A 26354-nucleotide genomic window follows, 5' to 3' on the forward strand; every position below is an offset into this window, starting at 1 on the left:
CTAGGGACTTCTAAAATCAGAAGTCAGTTGGATGCAGCTTGGTGGGATGTTTCCCAAAGCTGTCACTGCTCACAGATGAAATGTGTAAACGTGTTAATTCACTTCCATTTTGGTTTTCCAAAAGGATAGGTCATTGCTTCCGTGTTTTGGGGACAGGGAAAGGGGGGTATCTTGAAAAAAATCTGGTGGCATCAAGGATGCATTTACAGAGGAGTAAAGTGCCTTAAGGAGTGGTCAGGCTCATAAGAAAAAGCCTGCCTGGCAGCAGTCTAGAAGTCTTGGCTTCCAGCCCAAGGATCAGAGGGATCTGAGTCCTTGGCTCCTGTGGCCCAGATCTGAAGATGGTAATAAGGGACATCTGTCTGGTTGACCCCTCTTTTAAAATCCCCTCTAGGAGGCTGTAGAGGAGGCCTTTGGTTTTGAAAAGAAGGTCCCTGTGCCCTGACTTCTATATGCTGCTGAACGGGGAGAGTTGTCATTGACGCTGGAAAGCTTTCATCCCCTCCCCACAGAAAGGGCAAAAACTGTTACATCTTCAGTCTGCACTGGAGTGATATGTCCAGTCTCAGCCTTTGGTTTAGCCATCATTTTCATGGCTAGAACTTAAAATTGCTATTAGTTGAACATTTATTATGCGCCAGATACTGTCAAGAGCTTTATGCATATTAGCTCTTCTTTTTTTTTTTTTTAATATTGATTTATTCATGAGAGACAGGGAGAGGCAGAGACACAGGCAGAGGGAGAAGCAGACTCCATGCAGGGAGCCCGACGTGGGACTTGATCCTAGGTCTCCAGGATCAGGACCTGGGCTAAAGGTGGCGCTAAACCGCTGAGCCACCCGGGCTGCCCAGCTCTTCTTTACAGATGAGGAAACTGAGGTACAGGATGGTTAAGTGACTTGGCTAAAGCCATATGTTTGGCAAGTGGTAGAGGTGAGATACCTGCATTAGTAGGTCTTTACTCTAAAATCAATGATTTATCTACACTTTAGGGATTTTTGATTTTATAATACTGCCTGAGACCTCATTGGGCTATTCATCCTTATCACCTCTCTCCTAGGGTTTAAGATTAGAGAAAGGAGGGGAGTTTGCATGATCGTCTGTTAAAATTCAGGCAGATGTGTTCCACGTGGCCGGTCACTCTTTTGGAGCCCAGGAAGAACAGCCTTGAGTGTTAGGTTGTAGACAAGCATTCATATTGAAGTGTAATTATTCTTAGGGATAGGATTCTGCAAACTGCTTATTTTCTCCAGGCTGCAAAGCAGATGCAAGTGATAGTCTAAGAAGGGTGAACCCAGGTCCTATTTTGCAGATTCAGAAATGAGACACAGAGATGCATGGACTCTGAACTGCATCTAAACTTCCCTGCAATGACTGCTTTTTCTCCGCCTCTCCCTGTGTAAGTGGAAGAAGCCTAATTGTGTTCCACCACCTGGTGAACAGCTATATCTGCGTGGCCTGGCTTTGGAGGAAGCCAGTGGATCATTTAGGTCTAGCTTTCCTTCTTTTCCACACTTTGAGCCCCAGGATACTGTGTGTTGTGATGTTTTAAGAAGGTAACCTGAAGTAAGCAGGTGTTGAATGATGGAAGCATCAGGAGAAGGAGGCTAAATTGTAGTGGGTGTGGGTGATGACTTGATTGGCAAAGAGGGATCTAGGAGCATGGGTGATGGCCCAGTAAACATACCTTGGCAGAAGCTGGAGGAAGGGTTGCAGTTGTGTTGATTGTGAGGAGATATTAGGGACAATGGCTGGGTTGGGGACAGTTAAGCCGTTACGTAATTTCTACGAAGAACATTATCAAACAACGCTATGTATACTCTTAGTGAAGTAATATCAATGAACGTATTTTATGATTAAATTGTAAATAATTTGCTTTCAGTGTCAGTCATGGAACCATGGAGACTCCTTTGGGGAGAAAGGAGAGCCGTAGTAGTTCTTATTCTGGAAGGAAAAAGAGGAAAGCAAAGTTATTTGTGGTTCTGGGATAGTAAAAAAAAAGTAATAATGTTCTGTTTTGGCAGTGTCTTTCAGGGAGTTTAGAATTCTGAATAATTTTTTCTTTGTCAAAGTGGGAGAGGCATTCTGTCTGGAAACCAGTTCTCCCAAAGTCTCTGGTGTTTAAGGGGCAAAGGAATGAGAGGAGAGGAGTAGGAAACTGTATGTGCCATCTTTTTCCCATTATCACCCTGTCAATGAAATATGATCTGTGACTTGCTGCCAAGACTTTGTTAAAAGAACTTGGTTGTCTGGTCTTTCTCATCTGCATGAAAAATAAAATGTCTCTATTTTTTTTTATATTAATGATAAAGTTTCTCAACACTTTAAAACATAGGCTGCACACTCTCTAAGAAAAAGCCCTAAAAGCAGTTGAGGCTATTTTTTGAATATCGTATGAACAGTTTTCACTATCATATAGAGACAAAATATTTTCCTTGCACTTTTAACCCCCATGGAAAAAGGTCAGGGGCACCTGAGTGGTTCAGTGGTTGAGTATCTGCCTTTGGCTCAGGGCATGATCCTGGGGTCATGGGATTGAGTCCTGCATCAGGCTCCCCACAGGGGGCCTGCTTTTCTTTCTGCCTATGTCTCTGCCTCTCTCTGTGTCTTTCATGAATAAATAAATAAGATCTTAGAGAGAGAGAAAAGGAGAAATCAGCCTTTTTTGGTTGGCATAGACCATTTATTTACTAGCTCCTTAATCAAGTACCTACCAGCTGCTTTTTAGATTAAATACAGGGACCATCCTAAGCATCTTGTTTTCCAGATGTGGGAAGCAGGCCCAGCCGGCTTATGACCTGACATGGAACTTGTGAGTGGAAGTGAAGGGGAAGCATGTGCTAAGAGGCCCAAGAGTCCAGTCCTGTGTTTTAGTGGGAGACAGCTTTTTATCTAAGAAGTTGTGTCAGAATCTTTTTCTCTTGTTATAAGAACTCAGAGACATTTCTTTCTCAGTCATTGACTAATATTTTTAAGAAGTTGGACTTTTTTAAATGAAAGTTTTGCATTCTGCACATAAACAGAAATGCCCTGAAAGACCTAAAAGAAAGGAGCCATTTGTAAGGTAGTGCGTATACCCTGTTTAATTTAATAGTTTTCGGGCAGCCCTCGTGGCCCAGTGGTTTGGCGCCTGCCTTCGGCCCAGGGCCTGATCCTGGAGTCCCGGGATCGAGTCCCACGTCAGGCTCCCTGCGTGGAGCCTGCTTCTCCTCTGCCTGTGTCTCTGCCTCTCTCTCTGTCTGTGTCTGTCATGAATAAATAAATAAAATCTTTAAAAAAAATTTAATAGTTTTCAGTTAGGTTTTTGTCATGTAGATGTGAGTGACCCTTCTAGAAGATGTTAAGGAGTGAGATTCTTTTTTTTAGAGGAGACAGTTTTCAGGGCAGACCTGACATTTGGTTTCTCTTGCCTCCTGTGTATCAAGATGGGAAAGCCAAGTCTGACCCAGAAAAAACTGTGCAGTAGGTCAATCTCTTGTTACTCACTACCTGTGTTAGGTGTAAGTAGCCTCACTCCTGACTCTCAGTACCTAGAGCACCCTTCTCAGCACCCTTATGTACCCAACATTCCTCTGTCCATCTTACCTGGGCTGTTTCCTCAGGAATTTTCCAGAGGAAGGACAGACGTGAGAAGCCAGTTAACCCTAAATTGACAATGGAACCTCTGAATTCCAGAACTAAAGGCCTTGGATGTCATCTGGTTTATCCTTTTATTTTCTGGATGAGGAAATTATGGATGAGAGATGTAAAGGAGCTTATCTGAAAATGCATAGTTTGGCCACTCTTAGTTTGGAACTGCCTAGTAGTCACCATAGTCTTACGGAGGACAACCTGCCCCAGTGCCTCATGAGGGTCTGTGAACATTGCCTGTACCTGCCTGGACGTGTTCCTTACTTCAGACGCCACTACGTTATTCTCCAGGGCTTTTTACTGCACTATGGCCAGTGTGGAGGCATTCTCTGGAAGTGTACCTGTGAGAGACTTTCTCAGATGGTCAAATGCTCCAGGCCTTTAAGATATAATCCAGAGTGATGGGGCCTGAATTTTCTATGTAGTTGTATAAGGGTTGTAACTTGGGGTAAGAATTCCTTTGCATGTGTTTCCAAGAATAGGTGACTTTGTGCCAGAGGAGTGGACACAGTTGGCTGGGTCAGTGCAGTTTGCTGCAAGCGAGATTTGCAGTTCTACCAGTCTTGATCCTATACAGGCCATACATTAAATGGTGTCTGGTAGACTTGGATATCTTTTTTGAGGGAATTAAGTTCCCAAAGCAGCTTTCAGTAACTCTTAGAGTCTTCTTGATATGCTGAGCTCTTTTTATAGACATTGAAGAAATTTGGTAGTCTTTGGAGCCGGCAGTGTGTTTGGCACTGAGCGCAAAAGTACCACTTCTCGTCACTTTTGATGTTACCAGGATATTTCAGTCTTGACACCGATTATTGAAAGGCTTATGGCAGGATTTCTAATACTGTGGTGAATTAATCTGTCTTTTAAAGGTGGAATAAAAATATTGCAAATTATCTGAGTCACACTCCTGTAAACAGAGTTCTTTTGGTAACACAAGTGGTTGAGTGTCCTGGGCCCTCGGCAGTGGATCAGTGGCAGTGTTCCTGGCTTCTATAGCCTGGGCTATGGTCTAGGCTTAACTCCAGGGCCCATGTGAAGTAACTGTTTGGGGACAGGGCATGGGAGTGTGCTGCCTGGACCACAGCCATGATTATTTACTCATCTGATTTATTCATCTGCTTCCATTCAGCAAATGTATAGATGTGTTGAAGATCTAGATGGATGTAGAAGTTGCCTTTGATGAGTTTATAGTGTGGTGAACAATAGGGAAGTGCACAGAAAGTGTGTGCATTATTTCTTGGGAGACTGCATTAAGGAAGGCCTATGTGGGCGCAGAACCTACCTTGCCTGGAAAGAAGGGAAGTCTTGCTCAGCTGTATATCCTGGCATGTATTTCTGCTGCTCCTTCATTGTTTTCACTTCTGATAGTAAAATTTCTGACAGTATAGTATGTTGTTGGAGTTCATTTTCTTTTGTTGATAAAAGTATTACAGTAATCAAAGAATTCCTTGCAGAACTTTTGCAATCCTCAAGGAAAAGTGATAAAACACAGACCCTGCTTGAGAAATTGCAGGGTACAGGGAAGGGAGGGAGTAGTCCTTCCTTTCACTTTGGCTTGGCCATTTGTTTGTGTAACCGTGAAAGAATACTGAGTCTGCTCTTTGTAAAGGCGATAACTTGGCTCATCCCTAACATGCAGAGTGTTGGGTGAATTAATGAGTGGAAGGCACGTAATAATATGTGGCACTTATGTAGTCTTTTGATGATTTCACCTAAAATCTTGCCATCTGGAAACTTGCATTTACTAGGATGCAGAGCCAATTTTGGATGAGACTCAGTCCAATGTGTATTTAAAGTGGTTTAGATTTTCATTTGGCTAAAACTTAGGAGGTTATAGACTAATAGAATAATAATAATGATCGCTTTTCCTAAGGAGCCCTGAATAGCCTCAAAAGCACTCTAATGGGAGATAAAAGGCAGGAATCTTACTCTATTTCCTAGGGATGAACTTGAAACATGGTAGCCTGCACAGGGTCATAAAGCTGTCTCTTTTGAAATGAAAAGTTGAATTCACAATCTATGGCTTTGGCTCTTGCTTTTCTGTAAGCACTGCTGACTGCAAAGTCTCCAAGCCATGAAGAATCTGTGTCATCTTATTTTTCCAGCGGGCGAACAGAGGTTTCCCACCTGGAATTTAAAATCTGCTGAAGATATCTAAACCCAAGTCTGATAAGATCGCAAAGCTGGTTGGGGTTCACAGGCCCCTTGGCCTGGGAAACAGCTGCTGACTGTTGAGTTTGGAGCCTAGTTGTCAATGCTTCCAAGGCCTTCACCATCTAGGGGGGCTGTCTGCACTTCTCTGCACTTCAGCAGAATGAGGCTGGCCTCTTCTTCCCAAGACAACTGAGAGCCTCTGTAAGGTGTGTCTCTTGCTTTCCTACAATTTAGAGATGCCTTTTATCTCCCCATCAGAGTGCTTCTAAAGCTATTCAGGGCACCTTAGGAAAAGCAATCATAACTATTATTCTATTAGTCTACAGTCTCGAAGGTTTTAGCCAATGGAGAATCTAAACCGCTTTAAATACATATTGGACTCAGTATCATCCAAAATTGGCTGCCACCAAGTGATGGAGTATGTTGTGCTGAGCCTCTGCACCCTCCATTCTGGTTGCACCCATCCTTCAAGGTGCAAGGGGGAGAGGTGTAGGGTACAAGCCTAAGTTCTGCTTAGGTTTCGTCCTAGGGAAGCTAGATTCCTTGATTTGTTATTGCCTTTAAAAGTCAACGTGGATCTGCTGTTCCTGAATAGACCCAAACTGATAGAGAAGCAAAGACCATCTTTCCCTAAAGGTATTAATTGCAAATTGATGTGTGTTTATGCTTCTCTGATAATACCACAGTGGCAACTTACAAAACTATATGCTATATAAAAGGATGAATCTGAGAGTAAAGGACAGTGTAGTGCTTGACAGGTATTAGAGTCAGACCACAGATTGTGCTCTTGAGTTTCATAGCAGCTGAAGCAAAAAAGTATATTTCGGCTTTCAACTTCATAACTGCCTTTAATAAAAACAGATCAGTTTCACAGAAGCATGGCTTTTTCTGTTACTAAGAAACTTTTTCTCTTAGGACATCATAAACAGAACACTGATCTAATAGATGACATTCTCATATTTGAAATTTGGTTCTCTAGGGTAATGAGCCAGTCTGTTTGAGTGTTCTTTCTCAGTGGTTTATTTATTCGTCTGTCTAGCCTTGTAAATCCTTTTTTGACATAGCAGGAGTTTGGTTGAGTGCGCGTGGCTCCAAACCTAGGGAGTGATTGGGACGTTCATACAAGGCAGTATGGATGAAGTTATTTGGGAACGTTCTTAGAGCTGCCCATGGAGAAAACCAAGGCAGCTGGGAAACTGAGGAGTCGGAAAAGGTGGACGGAAGGCAGAAGTCTTGATGTAAGGGATTGACTGTACCAAGAGTAGTAGGGACTCAGTAGAAGGGGCTGTGGTCAAGGAGAATGCCAAGGAGCCGCTTGTAGTTGGTGCTCAGCACAAGTGCACTGGCACAGTCTAGCTTCCAGGAGGGCTCGAGGTGTGAGCTAAGACTGGTTTCCAGGGAAGGGCCTTAAGGATCATTAAGGAAACTGTGATAACATTTACTGGACATTATCCTCACACACACGCACACCAAAAAAAAAAAAAAATTTAAGTGCTAAGAAAGCCGAGACCCTGAGCTGGGCCTGGCCCTGATTATTGGTTCAGCAGGTATTTGCTGTATGTACCCAGTGTTTCAAGCTCCACACCCAGGTTACCAGGGGCAGAGTGAATACAGACCCAGCCTGCCCTGCTCCACCTCCTATGTCCCCATCCTCTGTTAGAGGTCTCTATCACTTAGAATAGCTCCTCAGGGCTGAATACACCTCTACTCGACAGAGGGTTCCTGAGACTGCTTCTCCTTGGGCAGAATTAGTTGGTTCCCAAACAGCCAAGGGAGTGAAGTGTTTCCATTTAGGGGCATTGCATGTAGGGATTGACGGGAATGGGGTGTCAGGCAGCACTAGGAGTTTTGTGTGCCCACCTGTGGTACATATATTTTGCCAATTCATAGAAAAATGTACATATGTGTATGTACATGAATGTATACACCACACACACACACACACACACACACACACACACACAAACACTCCTTAGTTTGCCTTTGAAGTGAAAGCTGTGGCTCAGTGCTACCCTTGTTTTTCTCCCATCCATTTTAGGCCAGTCCACGTTCCTGCAAACAGACAAGGCATTGTTTAAAGTACAATGTACTCTCCTGCTTTTGCATTGTCATCAGAAACCCTTGACAAAATGTCTAATTTCTCTTTGAGGTTATCTGAGCTTGGTTGATTTGCCTGATGATACATTTGGTTCTGAAACCTGGAACTTTCCTTTTGCCCACCTGTGTTGCATTAAGTGTGTCATAGAACACAAATATTTTTATAGAGAAATTAAGGATCCCTGCATTTTGATGTTGACATGACTCAGACCAGCGTTTCCAAACTAGTAACATTAACTAGGACACTCTGGAGAAGGGCTTCCCCTCTGACCCCTGCAGCCTTTTGCTGGTGCCATTATTCCTAAGACCTCCATGTACAGTAAAGCAAAAGGGACCTGCTTCCTACATGTTCCATCTAAAAATGAAGAAAGACAGTTTTTAAGGCAACTTTAACATAGCTTAAAGCTCTAGTTGTTGTGGTAATCTGCTAACCAGTTGCTTTGCTTGTGACCTTATTTATGAATGTGTTTTATTTCATCATCTTTAAGTTGATAAATACAGCAAAGGTAGAGATGATAGGTGTGAGTTGTTTTTTGAGTACTTAAATTACTTTTGAACTATTCTTTAATATATTTAAAAATTAAATTCATGTTTCTTTCTGCAGTTGGACTTATACTTTTGCTAGTGTGCTGATTAATTTGCACGGACCATTACCTGGACATAATAGTATTACTTTTTAAACTAAACTGTATGAAAAATTAAGATTTACAAAAAGATACGAACTGAGGTTGTACAATCACATTTATTTAATTAGTGAGCTGTTACATTTTAAAGAATCAGATTTCAGAAATTCAGTTATAGTCAACTTTACAAGAATACATTTGCTATACAAAATGAGATCTCTATGTGTAGGGCACAGAAAAAGCTCTCTCCCTTCTTCCTTCTGGTCAGCACTGCTTCTGTTTTACATCTTTATATTCCCTAGTCCCTTACCCCCCACCCCAAAGGCACAGGCTAGGAAGAAACTTAGAATATCAAGACACACTGAGACTGTCTTTGTGGTCAGTGAAGATGCAGTGTCCTGCCGACTGGGAAATCCTGGCCTGGTCCTCCCAGAGTGTAGTAGGTCGGAAAAACAGAGAAATACAGCTTGACTGGATCTTGCCCTCACACTCAAAATCTCAGCAGGATGCTTTGGGCTCCGCTGGGATTATTTTCTGCAACTAGGCAAAAAAAAAAAAAAAAAAAGAGAGAACACAGTTTGTTCGGGTGCAACTGGCAAATGGAAAAGCTTGAAGGAATATTTAAACAGTTTTTGATGGAAAGTAATGATAGCATCTTAGTTGCTTAGCATTTATTAAGTAAACATAATGTTGAAGGTTCTGCAGTAGGACATTTAAAAATTGACATTCCCGAGGCTCTTTTCTAAGACCAAATAGCCAAACCCGTTTTCGGTCTAGTGGAGTTGGAATAGTTTGATGCAGATGTGCCTTGAGGAGAAAAATGGATGGCATCAGGGTGCCTGTGTGCTACCCTGTGGGCCATCCCGCATGTAGCTAGCTGTTTTCCATGTTCCAGCTTTACTTAACTTTTTCAGAAAATTACTGGTTTTGAAAATAAAAAAAAAAAAATTTAACTGGTAGAGAGAAATACAGGCTGTATTTAAACTGGCCTTGGTAATTTTTCCTGGTCACACGCAGCCCACATTTTGGAGCTTCGTGACGTAAGCGTCCCCTGACTGGGAGTCGGGAGTCTTGACCGACCAGGCCTTGGCTGCCCCGGGCCACACAGACGCCTGCATAACCCGGATCCTTGTTTACTTCCTCTCCAAGTGCTGGGGACATTGAGTACTAAGAAGGGACCGTGCGCCTACACAAGCGCTCCTGCCAGTGTTCTCTCAGCCCTGCCATTCCTGTCTTGGAAAGTGCTTCATCCATGAGGCAGGCTTTTGTTCTTCGAGTGCAGCCATCCATCCTTTCCCGACAGATTGCAGCGTGGACCTGCAGGCCCACTCCCCTGCACGCCAGTCCAGCGGAGGGACTCAGCTTCAGTTGCTGTGAACTTTAAGAGCAGGAGGAGGAATCCGGCAGGGGGTGGATCTTGCTGAAGCAGGGTCGCTGGCTGTACGGAACCAGAGTCTGTGACTAATATTTGGGAAAGCAGTGCTTTCTTTAGCCACTTATGGGAAATTTAAGGGGCTTTTGGATTATACAGGGTTGCCTAATGTAGATTCTAAGATCCAGCCTTCTAATTGTGAGTGTATAAAAAAAAACAACCTGTTTCATACTGAATGTTAGTCAAGCTTTAAGTGATCCTTTGCAATTTGATGAAAAATCAAAAGCTTGTTGCCCAGGAAGAGACTGTTGCAAAATAAAGTGGCATTTTTCTTTTTTCCCCAAGGAAACTTTTTACCCTCTAGAGATTTATTCTTAATCAAAGGATGTTCTGTTCTATATGGTATCATAATAAAAACTTATAAGCATCAGTATTCAGACAAAAGACATACAGATATGTTAAATATGAAGACTGTAACTCATTAATAAGATTTAATTTCTTTTTTTAAAAAATGTTTATTTATTCATGACCCGAGCCAAAGGCAGACAGACACTCAACCACTGAGCCACCCACATCCCCCAATAAGATTTAATTTCAGTGGGGTTTTTTTGTTTGTTTTAGAGGGGGGATAATACTCAAATTAGAGGAAAGCAAAGAGATAATGGATAGACATGAAAGGATTTATTTAAAGACTATAACAGCCAAGAATTATGAATGGAGAATTGAGACTGAAGTTTCTTTTTTTTTTTTTTAAAGACTATTTATTTTTTAAAGATTTTCTCTTACTCATGAGAGAGAGACAGAGAGAGGCAGAGACATAGGCAGAGGGAGAAGCAGACTCCCTGTGGGGAGCCTGATATGGTACTCAATTCCAGGACCCTGTGATCACCCTGAGCCAAAGGTAGATGCTCAACCACTGAGCCACCCAGCACCCTAAGATTTTATTTATTTATTAGAGAAAGAATGTAAGCAAGAGAGAGCAGGAGCCAGCGGGAAGGGGCAGAGGGAGAGGGTGAGGGAGAAGCAGACTCCCTGCTGAGCAGGGAACCTGTTGTGGGGCTCTGTCCAGGACCCTGGAATCATGACCTGAGTGCAGGCAGACGCTTAACCAACTGAGCCACCCAGGTGTCTGAGACTGATGTTTCTGTCAGAATTTTGGATGTCATGCTCACAAATTCTGTTATGGTTAAAAAAATATGCAACTTTTGTCCTTTTAGTCTTGGGATTATTGCTCTTTTATGAGACTCCTATTCTAGCTTTCAGACTGGAGGGTACATTAGAGCTCATTCTAGGTCAGCTGCCTCATTCGATAGAAAAAAGAAACTGAGGCCCAGAACTTTGTGGTGAGCTCAGAGCACCCGCTGGTTGATCAGGCAGAGGGATGGGAAATAGTCTTCTCAGTCTAGGACCTCTCCCTTAGAAGATGCTGCTGCCTGCCTTTGTAAGTGTTACAAAGACCTGCTTGGGCATGGGTAGGACAGTGGGGGCTGAGGGTACAGAGATTTCCTTTCGCTTCTGGGGATTATAGTTTTTCATTTCACAGGTGTTACAAGCTGGGACTCACCCAGAGATCTTTGAGAAACTGTTTTCATCTTTGTATCCAACAATTGCATAAGGGTAGTCCATTTACATTCAGGGTATAACATGGTGGTTACAGACAGGCAACCATCCTAAAGCTAAGTACCATGTGGGGGATGTATATTATAACTGTTAGAACAGTGTTTCCCAAATTGTATTCCCTTGGAAATGGTACTAGTCTTCATGATTTTAGGTTAGGTTATGCAAAATTTAAACAGTATGTTTCCTTTTTTAAATAGGACTTCTTGGGGGGCAATCCCATGACATCATTTTGGTGGTAGGGTAACTCAGGAGCCAGAATGAAGTCCAAAATTCTCACTAATGAGGCAAAAACGGAAGGATCAGAACCATATTAAACTGTAGCCCTGAAGTTCACTTTCCGGTCAGGCAATCAGGAAGCAGCACATGAAAATTTACTTGGAGATAGTTTCCTCGTAGTTCTTCAGCAGCTTGGAATGACATCTTGAGCTGGCAGTAAACAAAAATCTCAGGTTATAATTTTTCTTTCCATCTGATTGAATGAGATATAGGGGGGTGAAATAAAACCAAATTTCATGTTTCTGAAGCCAGAGGTTTTGTGGTCTGCACTTTATATGGTTACTTATGGGTTCTAGTTACCTTGAGAAAAAGAAATGATGGTATTAAAAAGTTTTAAGTATGTGATTGAATTGATTGATTTTTAAGATTTTTATTTATTTAATTGGCAGAGAGAGAGAGCACAGCAGAAGGGAGCAGCAGGCAGAGAGAAAGGGAGAAGCAGGCTCCCCATTGAGCAGGGAACCCAATGCAGGGCTGGAATGCAGGACCTTGGGATCATGACCTGAGCTGAAGGCAGATGCATAACCAACTGAGCCACCCAGGTGCCCTTCATCAGTTATTTATATTTATATTTTTATTTATTTATTTATTTATAGTAATCTCTACAACTAATATGGGGCTTGAACTCACAACCCCAAGATCAAGGGTCACATGCTCCTTTTACTGAGCTAGCCAGGTACCCTGGTTTTTGTATGTGTTTTAAAGTTAACCATTGCTGTCTTTTTTTGTTTTAAAATGTTGGGAAAAAAAAAAAAAGTTGGGAAAAGTATGGTATATTGATACAAGGGAAATACTTCAACAATAAAGAGGAACAAACCATTGATACAAGATATGGGTGAGTCTCAGAAACATAGAAGAGTACATACTATTCATTCTCCTTCATATGAAGTTCTAGAAAAGGTCAAACTAACCCATAGTGATGTAAGGCAAATCAGTGATTGCCAGGGCCCATGGGTGGCGTAGGAGGGGAGCAGCTGCGGAAACTGCGTAAGGGAACTTTGACTTTGTAGGGATATGAAGATGTTCTGTATCATTATTGTGGTGGTTACACTGGTGTATACATTTGCCCAAATTCATCTAACTGTATACTTAAAATGGGTGCATTTTTTTTGGTAGATAAATTATACTTTAATAAAATTGATTTAAAAAGAAAAGGAAGTTTAAGAAAGGCTATGGCTGGAATTTCTTGAAGAACAGTTCATTTTGGCCAGATTTTTAGCATTGTAAGCTAGGCCCTTCCTTTGCTTTAAAGTGCCTTCAGGGGATTCCTGGGTGGCTTAGTGGTTTAGCACCTGCCTCCAGCCCAGAGTGTGATCCTGGAGACCCAGGATCGAGTCCCACGTCAAGATCCCTGCCTGGAGCCTGCTTCTCCCTCTGCCTGTGTCTCTGCCTCTTTCTCCCTCTCTCTGTGTATCTCATGAATAAATAAATAAAATCTTAAAAAAAAAAATAAAGCCCCTTCAGCTATTCCTTTATTCATGCTTACTCAAGAGTCTTCCCTTCTTTTGCCTCCCTCCTCCTTTTCATGATTTGAGCAATAGAAATTCTTTCAGGAACTTACAGTCCTTGTTAGTAGCAAGCAGGAATGAATTTTAAATTCACCTGAAATTATTTTTCAAGTAGGAGGTTCTGTGAGCATTGGTGGCCTTTTGGAATGGAAGTGTGGCGGAAGCATGAATGCATGTGTGTAGAAAGAGGGTGTATGTTTCTCAGATAATTGTGCTGTGGTTCCTCACACCTGTGTAAGCTCCTGTATGAATGCTAAAAGTATCGTGAACTTTGCTTCTGGCATTTGTCTGCCACAGCTGGGGCCTCAGGTTGCACATTTGTTGTGGTTTTGGAGTCTGAGAAGCCATTTGTTGAGAAGGCACTGAGAGTAGTAGTTCAGTGGGTGAGGGGAGGAGGGAGGGTCTCAGTGCTTTCACCGTTCTCTAGTCTTTAATCTCTGTCTCAACACCATTAAAGACTAGAGACGGGAACACCTGGGTGGCTCAGTGGTTGAGCGTCTGCCTTTGGCTCAGGGTGTGATCCCAGGGCCCTGGGATTGAGTCCTGCATTGTGCTCCTCGCAGGGAGCCTGCTCCTCCCTCTGCCTGTGTCTCTGCCTCTCTCTCCATGTCTCTCATAAATAAATAAAATCTTAAAAAAAAAACAACAAAAAACTAGAGAGGGCATTTCTCTAGTGTATCCTCAGAGAAATGGATGCATGCTTAGGAATGTATAATTTAGTGGGTTATTTGAACATGCAGGTATTGGGAATAGTGTTGAGTGTTTGTTTTCAAAGTTCATGTCCTCCATGTACAAAGTTAGCATCTGAGAAAGAACTAGCTTGTTCTTAATGGATCATGTTAGCTGGATTTGGTACAAGTGTTTTTTCTTAGAAGGGAGGATTACACATTATAGTAACAAGATGTTCTTTTATTTCCTAGTTTATCAAAAGATGTTGATTGTGAAATAGGGTGTGCAGATATTTTAGATCTTACTGTTTTTAAATAGATGAGCTTGAAAGACTGAGTGAAGGTTGTGCCAGAAGGTTAACTGTGTCTAAGGAAAGCTAAATAATTGGGGGGCAGGGAGGGAAAAGTAAATATTTTTTTCCTTTGCTATGTATTTCTTTTGGATATCTTTTGGCTTTGTGTTTGTGTTGTGGTTTTTTTTTTTTTTTTTTTAACTTTGTCTTTTCTTAAAACTGCTAACACAGAGAGAGGAGAGAGACCACAACCCTATATGCTGATACTCTTCCTTCTTTCTTATTTTCTCCATCCCCAAAGAGTTGTTGGCAAATTAATTTCAAATGAGAGGGAGAGGAGAACTTGAGATACTTAGATTGATTTAAGCTATGTTGGTTTTTTGTTTTTTGTTGTTTGTTCATTTGTTTTTTTTACAAAATGAAAACAGGTGAAATTTGCAGAGCTTTAGAGAAGAAAAAAAGGAGAGTCCCTGCTTTTCCTTCTCAGGAGAGTTGTAGGATATCAAAAGCATGTCTCATGCTCCTAAGATTTAGATGCCAAATAAAGAAAACAAAGCTGTCAAGTTACTGGAGATTTCGTTTCTTATTAATAGAACAAAGGTATGAAATGGCCTCATGGACCATGGCAGCACCATCCATTTTCCCCAAATTTTCTGAGATAAGAGGCATCTAGTACTTCCTTCCCTCCTTCCTTACCTCTCCCATTTCCCTCTTTGCTCTTGCCTCCTTCTCTGGCCCCCTTCTTCTTTCCATTTGGGCCATATGGTTTTCATATTACTACTTTCTAAACTCCAAGAATATAGATGGCAAGTATAAACTCAGCCTCCTTGGTGGTGGCCCCTGGCTTCGGTGCCCTACCCCCTTGAGTCCCTTGGGCCTCTGGGTCTGGCGTGGTGTGGGATGTCGCAGTGACTAAACCATTGTAGGAATTCAGGACAGCCTGGCCCATCCCCAGATCTGGCTTTGTTGAATCTGGCAGAGGTCCAGTTCTTTCCAAACTGACTCCTAGCAGCCCTATGCAATGAAATAAGAGTGCACTTCACCTGAGCGGTTTTGTGAGTGGCTCTCTTTTCCTTTGTGCGCTTCTAGAAGCCACTTTAGAACATGTGTGAGAGTGATCTGTATGTGTTAGTATGTGATTTTTGGTGGAGACATTCATGATCCAAGGTATTTTCACAGTAGTTCCTCAAACAGCACTAGCAAGAACCAAGAGTTCAGTTTATCCTCCCGGTATTTTAATGTTCTACTCAAGGAGAGATGAGGGGGGTGGGAAGGAGGCATCTCTTCCATCCTTCCCACACATGCCTCCCCCAGGCAGCTGGGTTTTGCAAATCCTCGTCAAGCCACAAGTTGTTGAGGCCAAAAGCCTCCTGCTTATTTTTGTTGAATTTATGAGAGGTGTGAACATACAGTGTTTCTAGGTAGTGATGTGGAATGCAAATAGAGTTTTCAGGAATACTGGAAATATTTCTGGAGAAGGAGGTAGAGTGAAAATGCTTGCTTTTTTTTTTAAGATTTTATTTTTAAGTAATTTCCACAACATGGGGCTCAAGAGATCCCTCATCATGGGCCCCTGAGATCAAGAGTCACACGTTTTACAGACTGAGCCTGCCAGGCACCCTGAAAATACTTTTCATTATAACTCACCTCTCCAACTCTTCAACTTAAACTGAATTTAACTAGCAATAAAGAACTTTGGTGCTTATTATATTGAATTAACTTTCCAAGTATATAGTCATTTTATGAATTACAACGGAAGTTTTGGTTATTAAAAAACTCAACACAAGCTATTGGTTGCAGGGGACCCTTTCTCCCTTTTATTATTTGATCTTTTTTCTTTTGTTGTAGAAATATGCTTTTTTGGAGGAAAGGCAGGTTTGTAAATACAGTTCCCAAAGGTTGGTTATTTACTTTAGAAAAGAAAGAAGTAACGAAAGCAGAAACTTTATAGACTCTACCTTCTTATGTCTCTTATTCCAAAGCCTTGAGGGCAAAGCCTGCTTTTCTGTTGATCGTAATTGCTGTCTAAGGGGAAGTTCTTGCAGGCACATGAAATCATAGTGACCTCTGTAAGACCACATATTATGAAGCACCTGCTGGTGTTAATATGCCAAGTCATCATTTTACCTTGTTCTTGATGAGCTTCATATTTTTGCTAGAAATTGATTTTGCATTAATGAGCCAAGTATTGAATATTTTGATATTCTAGTAAAATAAATATTTTGATGGTGGCAGCCCTGTTCCCCATCATTCTGTCACACCGTGCCTGGACTTTGCTTCCTTCCTCTTGTCCTTTTTTTATAAACCTATCCTTATTTTTTCTTCCTAAAATATTCCTTACTTTGAAGATTGCCCCCCAAACTTATAATCTGTCAGTATTTATTATTTTACCATAAAGGCCAAATGCACGACTTTTTAATAATTCTACTCTCCATTCCATTATCCCTTTAGCATGAAAAACATCTTTATAATACCATGTTTGCTATTTGAGATCTTGAGAAGTAATTGACCCCTTCAAAAAACTTGTACTGCCTATCCCCAGAAAAATGTAGTTACATAAGACATTTTGCATCTGATTTGCCTGTGATTTGGGGGGTTTAGCACCCTCTAAATCCCATCCATGGCCTCTTGGTTAATTCTTTAATTTTAAAAAATGTTCAAATAAAAGTAGTAATGCAGACTCAGAGGTATTGGGGGGAAATGTCTAGAAGACTTGAAAAATTATGGGTTGATAAAGTATGAACTTCTCAAATATATTTTGTAAGCAGGAAGGGAAAATGTTTGAGAAAGGGTGGGCAAGTTTGCCAGGAAATGGATATCAAAGATAAGAGCACTGAGAAGGGATGTTTAGGTGAAAGGCAAAGGTAAGTGTGCATCTGTTCATAGGCAGAATTAGAGGAAGTTTGGGAGAATCTAGAATCCTTAGTATTAGTATTTCCACATTTTCTTTTAAAAGAAATTTATGTTTCAATGAGTTTGAAAAATACTTAATGTGCTATTGCCCTTGAGAGGCTTCTGCAGGTTGAAGTTCCTGAGAAGTCCTGTAATTAAAAAAACAAAAAACAAAAACCTGTTTTACATGGTTTAACCTAACATATCCAAAACAGCTTTAGGTCCAAAGGATGCTTTTTTTTTTTTCTTCTTTCTTTCAGAAAACAGTTATTAGCAGAACACACTTTAGGAATTGGAAGTGTTTGGACTAGATATATTAGTCCTTTCTTACTTCTTAGAGTCTGAGGGGTCGATGATAGCTTGAACCACAATAAGCAGAGAGCATCCCAAAGGACTGGAGAGAAGATTTCACTCTGGAGGGAGCAGCAGCTAAGTGAGAACATAACTAGGCCATGCAGTTGTGCCTTCAGTTGTCCCAAAGGGGGAAGAGCTGTTGGGCTATGACAGCTCAGATGTTGTGTAAGTTCTTACTGTGGCTACATGAGACAGAGAGGCCGACTGAGACTGCTCGTTGAGCCATTAGAAATTATGACGCCCTCGAAATGTGTTCTTTGAACTTCTTTGTCCCCATTAAGTCCAGAAGCCCACCAGCCTGAGAATAGTTAATGGGCTTTGGCATAAAAAAGTTGGTTGTGATTCTGGATGTGGAAGGCATTTTCCTTGTTAGCTGTGAAGATGCTCATTTTTTTAAAAAAAATTGCTTTCTTATTAAACAAAATGATTGTGCTATATTTAATTGGATCAGGACATCTCTGCGCTGCCTTGTGGTATTCATACCCATTCTGGATAATGATGATGTGAAATTAGGGACTCCTTGGGCTAAATTTAAGCTAGAAGTGCAGGGCAGAGGGATGCTTTGATACCACTCTGCATTGCTATCAGTCCCCTGAGCCCAGCATTCTCTTGGTTAGGTACTCCCATGTTTTAATATGTTTCAAGGAGTTTTTTTTACATGATATCCTGCAGTATTAATAGGCTTTGGTGGCTCATACTGTAGACCTTTATGTGGCTGAGTTCCGCCGCAGCATGTGCGGTAGCCAGAGAGCTATTTCAGGAACAAACCTCATGTTTCCTCTAATTTTTAATAAGCACTTAGGTCTGCCTGACTCTTGAGATGTATCACAGAGTCCATCACATGCCACCTACTAGAGTACTAAAGAGGTCCTAAAATTAGAATTTATGCTTTGGTTTGTTAAAATTAGTGATTTTCTTCCTTTGCTAAAACTACTTACAATCAGCCATATTTGTTAAATAACCTCTTCTTAAATCCATAAATTCTAAGCTGGAATTTTTGAACCTTCTAATAAAGCAAGCAAGAAAAAAAACTTAAAAATATAATTCCTCTCATGGAGTTTTGAGGTTCCCCATACTTGGTGGGGCATATACTTTTCCTTTAAGGATCCAGTTCACATGCACTTCATAATATACCATTTTGTAGATTTTTTTTTCTACTTTAATCCTTGCCTTCTTGCTCCTGACCCTCCCTTCTTCTGTCCTTCCAGTGTAGGGAGGGAAAAAACCCTGTGCTTCTCTCAGTCTGAAGCAGTCTTTTTGCCTCAGAATAGTGTTCTTCAGTACTTTCTTCATCTTTACTTGAGTTACCTCAGTTTCAGAGGAGAAATGGATTGACTGGCCGAATTCTGCTGACTTGTTGCTACCCAGCTCTGCTGATAGGGACATTCGTAGGGTGGGGATGACAGGGGATTACCAAGCAGTTGCTGAGTGATAAACTGAACTGAAGCAACCACACGCAGGATACACACAAAAGAGCCACTGGGACACACTGACCCATTGCTCTGAACCAGCTGCCTGTGCTGGAGCCTACTGGGAAACGGAAAAAAATCGAGAACTTTCTCTTGAACGTTAAATCCGACATGAGTCAGAAGCGTAATTCCAAAAGGTTTTGGGGCTGTCCAGATTTGGTGGTGGGGGTGGGGCAGAAGAAGTGTTATACATTCTATGGTGATTGACTTATTGGAAATTTACCATCATGGAAACAGAAATTTAGGGAAGGAATTCTAAATATGTTCTGGGAAGGCTCCCATTCATGGAGTTGGTTTGGCAAATAAATGACTTCTAGGAATGCCAACCAGAATTATATAGCAAGATGTGGATGGTTGATAGACTCTTTTCCTGTTAATGTAACCTGGTGGTGGTTGGAGACTTCCAACCCAGAGCTGGGGCCCTCTCTCTTCACATATGACCCTCCACTTCCTTCACTTTTAGCTTTTCCTGATAACTGAAGGAATTTCTCAAATTCTCATATGTGCATGTTCTTTTTCTCTCCCTTTTCTTTTTTAGATGGAATTCATAAAAAGATTATTAACAGTTATATAAGAAACTTGAAGTCTTGGGGACACCTGGGTGGCTCAGTGATTGTCTGTCTTCACCTCCAGTTGAGATCCCAGGGTCCTGGGCTCGAGTCTTGCACCAGGCTCCATGCAGGCAGCCTGCTTTTCCCTCTGCCTGTGTCTCTGCCAATCTCTCTGTGTCTCTCATGAATAAATAAATAAAATATTTTAAAAAAAGAAACTTGAGGTGGAAATTGAGTTCATTAAAACTTGGATGAGTGTTGTTTGCTCATTCCTAGATCAGAATAACTGCAAAAGCAAGTTGTTTTTATTCCGTCTTCCATCTTCCTTTCCCCCGTTATTATTCCAGATAATAAATAAATGACCCTTCTGAACTGAAACAGATTTGGGAATGTTCTTTAAAAACATAACCCTTTTTTATTAATATTTTTTATTTAAATTCAATTTGTCAACATATAGTATAACACCTAGTACTCAACCCATCAAAAAACATAATGGGATTTTTTAAATTTTAATTTAATTTAATTTAATTTTATTTTATTTTGGATTTTCTTTTAAGACAGGGTAATATTATTTAAAAAAGAAATATATCATCCTGCTGGGTATGCTAACTTTGTTGCTTATTCTAGGACCAAAATATATTAATTTCTGTACTTCTGTATGCTCTCAGCTATGCCTAGAATTCTGTGTGTGTGTGCGTGCATATCAGAACCATAGTTGGTGGATTTATACTTTGAACACAGGTATCTTTTATTTGAATGGTGTTCAGTAGTCAGTTTAATCGTCAAGCACTATAAATAGTTTAAGATTATAGGCTTTCTAAAACTCTCCTCTCACTTTCCTTTAAAACAAAACAAAACAACCCTAACTTAACCCATTAAAATCTGACTCACAAACTTAGAAATGTTTTAAAATAAGTATCTGAGAAGCAAGCTACCCATCTACACTCATCATGTACAGCTGTTTCTGTTAAGGGCTGTCCCATTTCTTCAAATTCCAGCCTCTTTTCATCCCATTTACTCCTATCAATGTGGATTGACCTATTTCACTTTTCCTTTCAGAATAGAATGCAAATATTATAGGGCTTCTATAGAATAGAATACCTTGTAGCCATGTCCCAGTAAGAAAGCACTGGGTGGCAAGTTCTTTCTTAAAGACCCACCTGAATCTGTATCAGCCTTCTGTTTGGGCAAGATTGAGTTGCTAGCCAGCACAACTTGCCCCTAGTTATTCCTGTCTCTTAAGACTTCTGGGGGGTAAGCCATTCCCTTATTTTATTTTTTATTGAGATATAATTAACAATGTTGTATTAGTTTTAGATGCAATGTAATGACTTGGTATATTTGTAGATTGAAAAAATGATTACTACATTAAGTTTAATATCCATCACCACACAGTTACATTTTTTTCCCCTTTAAACCATTCACTTTCAAAGAGTACTGACAAAACCTAGTTGTGTTATCTGGGAAGACGAGCTTACCACAAGTTGGTGTTCTATAGATAAAAGCCTTTAAAAGTTTATTTCCTTTTATTATTAAAATGCCTGTGTTCGCTGAAAAAAAATCGAAACCTGTAGATTTGCAAAAATGCAGAAAATAAAAATCACCTGTAATTCTGCTGCTTATTGTTAACATTTCTTTGTGTTTGTATTTGGTTGTTTAGTTGACTGGGATTATGTATTTACCTATAGTTTTAACACCTGGTTTCTCCTTTAAGCCCCAGGAATTTGGTAATTCCATATCTTGGCTGATTTTCATAAAGGAGGAGGGATTATAGATACTTTTTCATGTCATCAGATAATTACTAATGATTTCATTTTTAAAACTTAAATGTTTTATTTTGAGATAATTGTAAGTTTACATACAATTGTAAGAAAAAATAGAGTGGTCCTGTCTACCATTGCCCGGTTTCCCCCAGTGATAGTATCTTGCAAAACTATAGTATACTCAGTTTACGGTCATTAATGTAGTTGAGATACAGAACATCAGAAAATTTCGGAGGATTCTTCCTTTTTATAGCCTTTTATAGCCACACCCACCTCCTTTCCTTCACCTCCATCCTGGCCCCTGGCAACCACTAATATGTTCTCCATTTTCATAATGTCATTTCAAGAATGTTACAAAAGTGCAATCATATAGTATATGATCTTTGGCACTGGCTTTTTCCATTTAGCCTAATTCTCTGGAGATTTGTCCAAGTTCCTACACATATCAGTGGGTTCTGATTATTGCTGCCTAGTATTCCACTGTATGGATAAATCACATTTTGTTTATCCATTTATCAGTTGATTGAATATTTGGGTTTTTCCAGCTTTTGGCTATTTTGAATAAAACTTCTCTGAACATTTGTATATATGTTTTTGTGTGAACATAAGTTTTTCTCTGGGATAAATGCCCAATGTCTTCATTTTAATGATGGCATAGTATTTCATTTGTGTGACATTACTTTTCATTGTATAAAAATAAATATGTCATTTATTTATCTGGTCATTTCTAGATGGATTAGGGCTCTTTTCCCTCCAGTGTGTGTTTCTTTCTTTTTAAAGATTGATTTATTTATCTTAGAGAGCTTGCATGATTGCAAGTAAGGGGAGAGGCAGATGGAGAGAATCTTCAAGCAGACTCCCCACTGAGTACAGAGGCCAAAGCGGGGCTCGATCTCACCACCTATGAAGTACTGACCTGAGCCAAAACCAAGAGTCGGATGCTCAACCAGCTGAGCCACCCAGGCACCCCATCCATCCAGTTTTTCTGCTGTTATAAATACACTGGTGAGAATCTTATAGGTAAACCATAATGCACATCTGCATTTATTTCTAGAAGTGGAATTGATGCCTCAGGATGCAGATGTTTAAAACTTTGCTTTTTTTCTCTAGATCTTTTTCTTATGCAAAAACCTGTTAAAACCCTACCAGCAATGTATGAAAGTTTCCACTTACCCATTTCTCATACCCTTGCCAATACAGAGCATTATTACTTTCAAAAAATTTTTTGTAAATCTCTATCATACCCTCCTCTAGACACATGTACTTATACCTTGACTATTAGTTTTCCATTCTCACTTAGCCTGAGAAAATCTTTCAGAATAGTAGAGGTACCACTAAGATCCTGTTTTTATATGAAGTTTGAGACTCTGCTGTCTGCTGAAATGGCTTTTAGAGCCTCAGAGGATTTGGTATATTTGGCTCTTGGCTGGCTCAGTCGGTTGAGCATCTGGCTCTTGATCTCAGGGTTGTAAGTTTGAGCCCCACATTGGGTGTTGAGATCACTTAAAAAATAAAATTTTCAAAAAAAAAAAAAGATGGGTACAAAGAATTATAAGAAATCACCCTGAGTCTGCCTGTTGTATGTTGTCTCTTTTGTACCTCCTATTCATCCAGAAGAATTAGTTAAGGGTGTGTGGCCAACACTGACAGCCTTAAAAAAAGACAAACTTTGAGATGTGAATCACTTTTTATAAAAATGATGAATATACACAGTATAGGTGAGACAGAGTGTGTGTCTTACGCAGGGTAGTAGCCCATTTGTAGCTCTTAGAGATGAGAGTGAAGCGTATGGTCCTTTAATGGAACTGTTAAGAGTAAGTGGAGTGGTAGATGCTTTTCTTCTCCCTTCTTACACTAAAGTGTTTTGGTGTTTTTCTCAGAGTGACTAGGCAGAGATTCTGAAGGAATAATATAGGGTGAAGAATATTTACCAAAACCTGAAAACTGTATTTGTCTTCTGAGATAAATGGAATCTTTGGTTTGAAAATTACTTTCTGGTAGCATATGGCAAACTGACATTCCTTCCAAATGTAATTTTTTCTCTTTGTGTTTTCAGATATGTAATTTGTTTTCCTTATATGTGGGTACCATATTTGAGATAAATCAGGCTGATTTCAGTTGCTTTATTGTTAGAATGGCAAATCACTCTTATAGAAGATTGGAGGATTTCAGAAGAGATTGTGCTCACTAACTTGTTTGGTGCTCAGTAAGCATCCTGGGACAAAGACCCCATTCTTACAAATAGACAAATTAAAGAGGCTAGCAGAATTTGGTATTTCTCTCTGTAAAGTTAGAAGAATTCTTATTTGGCCATTTAAATACCTTCTGCAAGTTTGTAGCTGGAGACTAAGAATGAATATAATGAAATGAGCAGATGGAGTAAAGCATCATCCATGAAAACTAGTCACTTTCCCAGGTATGATAAAGAAAATCTTCTCTTTATTGTTCCCAATTTATCATGATTCTTATAGCACTAGTGGTCTTAACATTGAGTATCTAGAACATTCACACACATTTAGGCCTAGGAAGGAGAGTATTTTATCAGACATCAAGCTGGTCATTCTATATCCAGGTATAGCATATTTCCAAAATGTCACTCTTTAGGTTTAAAGAGCATGCAGGAAGGGAATTCCATTTAATGGAGGAGAGATCACTGGGGGAGTTTTAGATGCAGCATTTTCTTTGAGCTCAGCCTGTATGGCTTTTCCCTAACTGACTATCAGAATTTTCCTTCTGGGCTGTAGAAGGGTCCTGGAATCTGTCAACTTGATTGAAGCTCAGAGTTTAGTTTTGTTTTTGAAATAAAAAATTTTCTATGTGGTATGTTTAGACTTTTTTTAATTTCAGAAGAAGTATTTTTATAATAATCATGGAAATATCTGCAGGTCTGAGAACTCCTGGAAGAAGTTTTGGTTATGAATTTGACCCAAGAATGATGACTTAAGCAACTCTGAAAGAACGTGGTGTTGAGAATGATCAAATGCATACAGCATCGAACCTTCAGACTTCTTTGATGAAAATGGTGTTCGATTCTGATCTGAGTGGTTGTCAGACCAGTCAGCATCATGCAGAATTAGTTTACTCAGGAAGTCAGAAGGTGCTAAAGAGTAAAACACATTTTAAGCAAACAAGATTTATTCAGGAAAGATTTGCTCATGAAAATCTAGAATTACAGTGGATGTAATAAGTAGTAAAGAGAAAAAAAAGTAGTAAAGAGAAGTGAAAGATAGCATTATATTTCTTAGAGGATGAATGAGGTAAAAGGCATTGGGTTCATTTGCCATTTTTGGTGGCAGCTTAAGTTTTCGTGAATCATTATGCCTTTGTGTGACTGTGTGGAAGAACTTCCCAACATATTTTGTGTCCTTTCTGGATTAGATAACACTCAACAGAGACCTGCTTTTGCCTAAATTGCATGAAGAGACCTAAAATTGTATTGAAGTGTGGAGGCTTCATATGATTTATTAATACATAATATTATGTTTGACATTGACCTATTTGTGAACAAAGTATATTTAGTTTACATTCATTGTTCATTACTGTATTTGAACCACAAATAAATGTTATAGTTGTAGGGTCTGTGTTAGAACTGAACAGCCTATGAATTCAGCCAAAGAAAACAGCTATCTTGGTTGAGACTTCTCCTGTTTTCTTCTTCCCTGCTCACCTGTGAAAGATGACAGCTCAAGGAAAAGAGAGAAAAGGGTATATATGTAAAGCCAAATGCTTCTGTTTTGCGGATTTTCTTCACGCTGCTCCATGTGAGCATGGCTTCTCAGCTTTACTAATTTTCATTTTTAAGCATGAAATGTTCCTTGGGGCATAATAAGCTTTTTAATTGAGATAAGTGAAATTCATAGTTGCATTTGTATTATGGGGGTCCTTTTGCTTACTACTGATTTTTTGTGCACACTGTATGTATCAGATACATATTTCTAATCTATACCCTAAAAGGTATAGACTCATTTCTCAAAATAGGAAACAGAAGCTTGGATCAATAAGAAAATTGACCTTCTAGTAAAAAAAAAAGGGGGGGATTTTAGATCAAATTATCTTAATGTCACAGATGGTTTGGGAATGATTGGAATGACTCTAGAAAAAGATTTGTTTTTGTTTTGTTTTAGCACAGGGAATATTGGGATGATTCCTGTTTTGATAACCTGCTTAGGTAAAACGAGGGGCCAAGCTGGGATGGGTGAGGGCAGGGCAGTGAACATGGGAATGTAGCATGAGATTGAAGTAAGACAGCAAATTAGAAGAAAATTTGATTAAAGGGAGAAGTCACAAGATACATTTATTTTGTAAAATATGGTGCTTTCACATCACTCAAAAAACCCCACAGAAAAGAAACAAAATCTATCTTGTAATGTGAGCAATAATTACTTGCTTAGCAAATTGTCATTGATAAAAGTTTTGGATTATTTTAAATGTAATTCTTACAAGTAAAATAAGACAGTTGGTGCCACAAAACCACTTTGGTCTGAAACAGAACAATTATACATTTAAAAGAGGTCAGACAGGGTCAAAAAACAACTAATTTGGGATTGCAGTTTGAAGACTAGAGTTCTGGTAGTTTGACAGGAGGCTGATCAGAGTGTCTTCCTTAGTTGTCAATAATGTTCTCAGTTAATGACTAATTGCTGCTCTTGCCCAGAAATCCAGAAACTCTGGAGATGAGGAATTCTTTTTGAAACTAATTCCACAGTACATCACCCCTTTTGTTCACCACCACAGACTGTACCCTGGCTCCTCTTCCCAAGGGCGGTTCATTGGCACGTCTGTCTGGTAGGGCGGTGTTTTCTGCATAGTAATCAGGCCTCTGCAATTGTGACATTCCTCCCCCTCACCCTAAACTCTTTGGGTTCTTGATGCACGGTGGCAATGCCACTGGTAGAACAAAAATCAAAGAGAGAAAAGGAAAAAAAAAATCTAGAATTTGATCTGTCTGCATAGTTCCATCATCCTGTGGTTAAGGAAACGCCACTAAAAACTTTCTTCTTCTACCCATGAAGCAGCCTTGTGAATAAGCAGGTTCAGAAAGCCAGGGAGCCAACAAACTACTTCTATTGCATTTACCAGCCTGTCCTA

The 26354-nt window shown here is 40.0% G+C and overlaps 1 protein-coding gene and 1 long non-coding RNA gene across 6 annotated transcripts in view; both read left to right on the plus strand.

The window, feature by feature from the left end:
- The window catches only part of FOXO3 (forkhead box O3), a 122118-nt gene that overhangs the window by 20537 nt on the left and 75227 nt on the right, over positions 1-26354 (plus strand). The window lies entirely within an intron of this gene.
- LOC140595618 (uncharacterized) lies at positions 259-25241 on the plus strand. The gene is made up of 2 exons (XR_011997360.1): positions 259-12310; positions 19491-25241. It is a non-coding gene; the product is annotated as an uncharacterized lncRNA (long non-coding RNA).

The sequence above is a fragment of the Vulpes vulpes genome, chromosome 1, assembly GCF_048418805.1.
Source record: "Vulpes vulpes isolate BD-2025 chromosome 1, VulVul3, whole genome shotgun sequence".
Lineage (NCBI taxonomy): Eukaryota > Metazoa > Chordata > Mammalia > Carnivora > Canidae > Vulpes > Vulpes vulpes.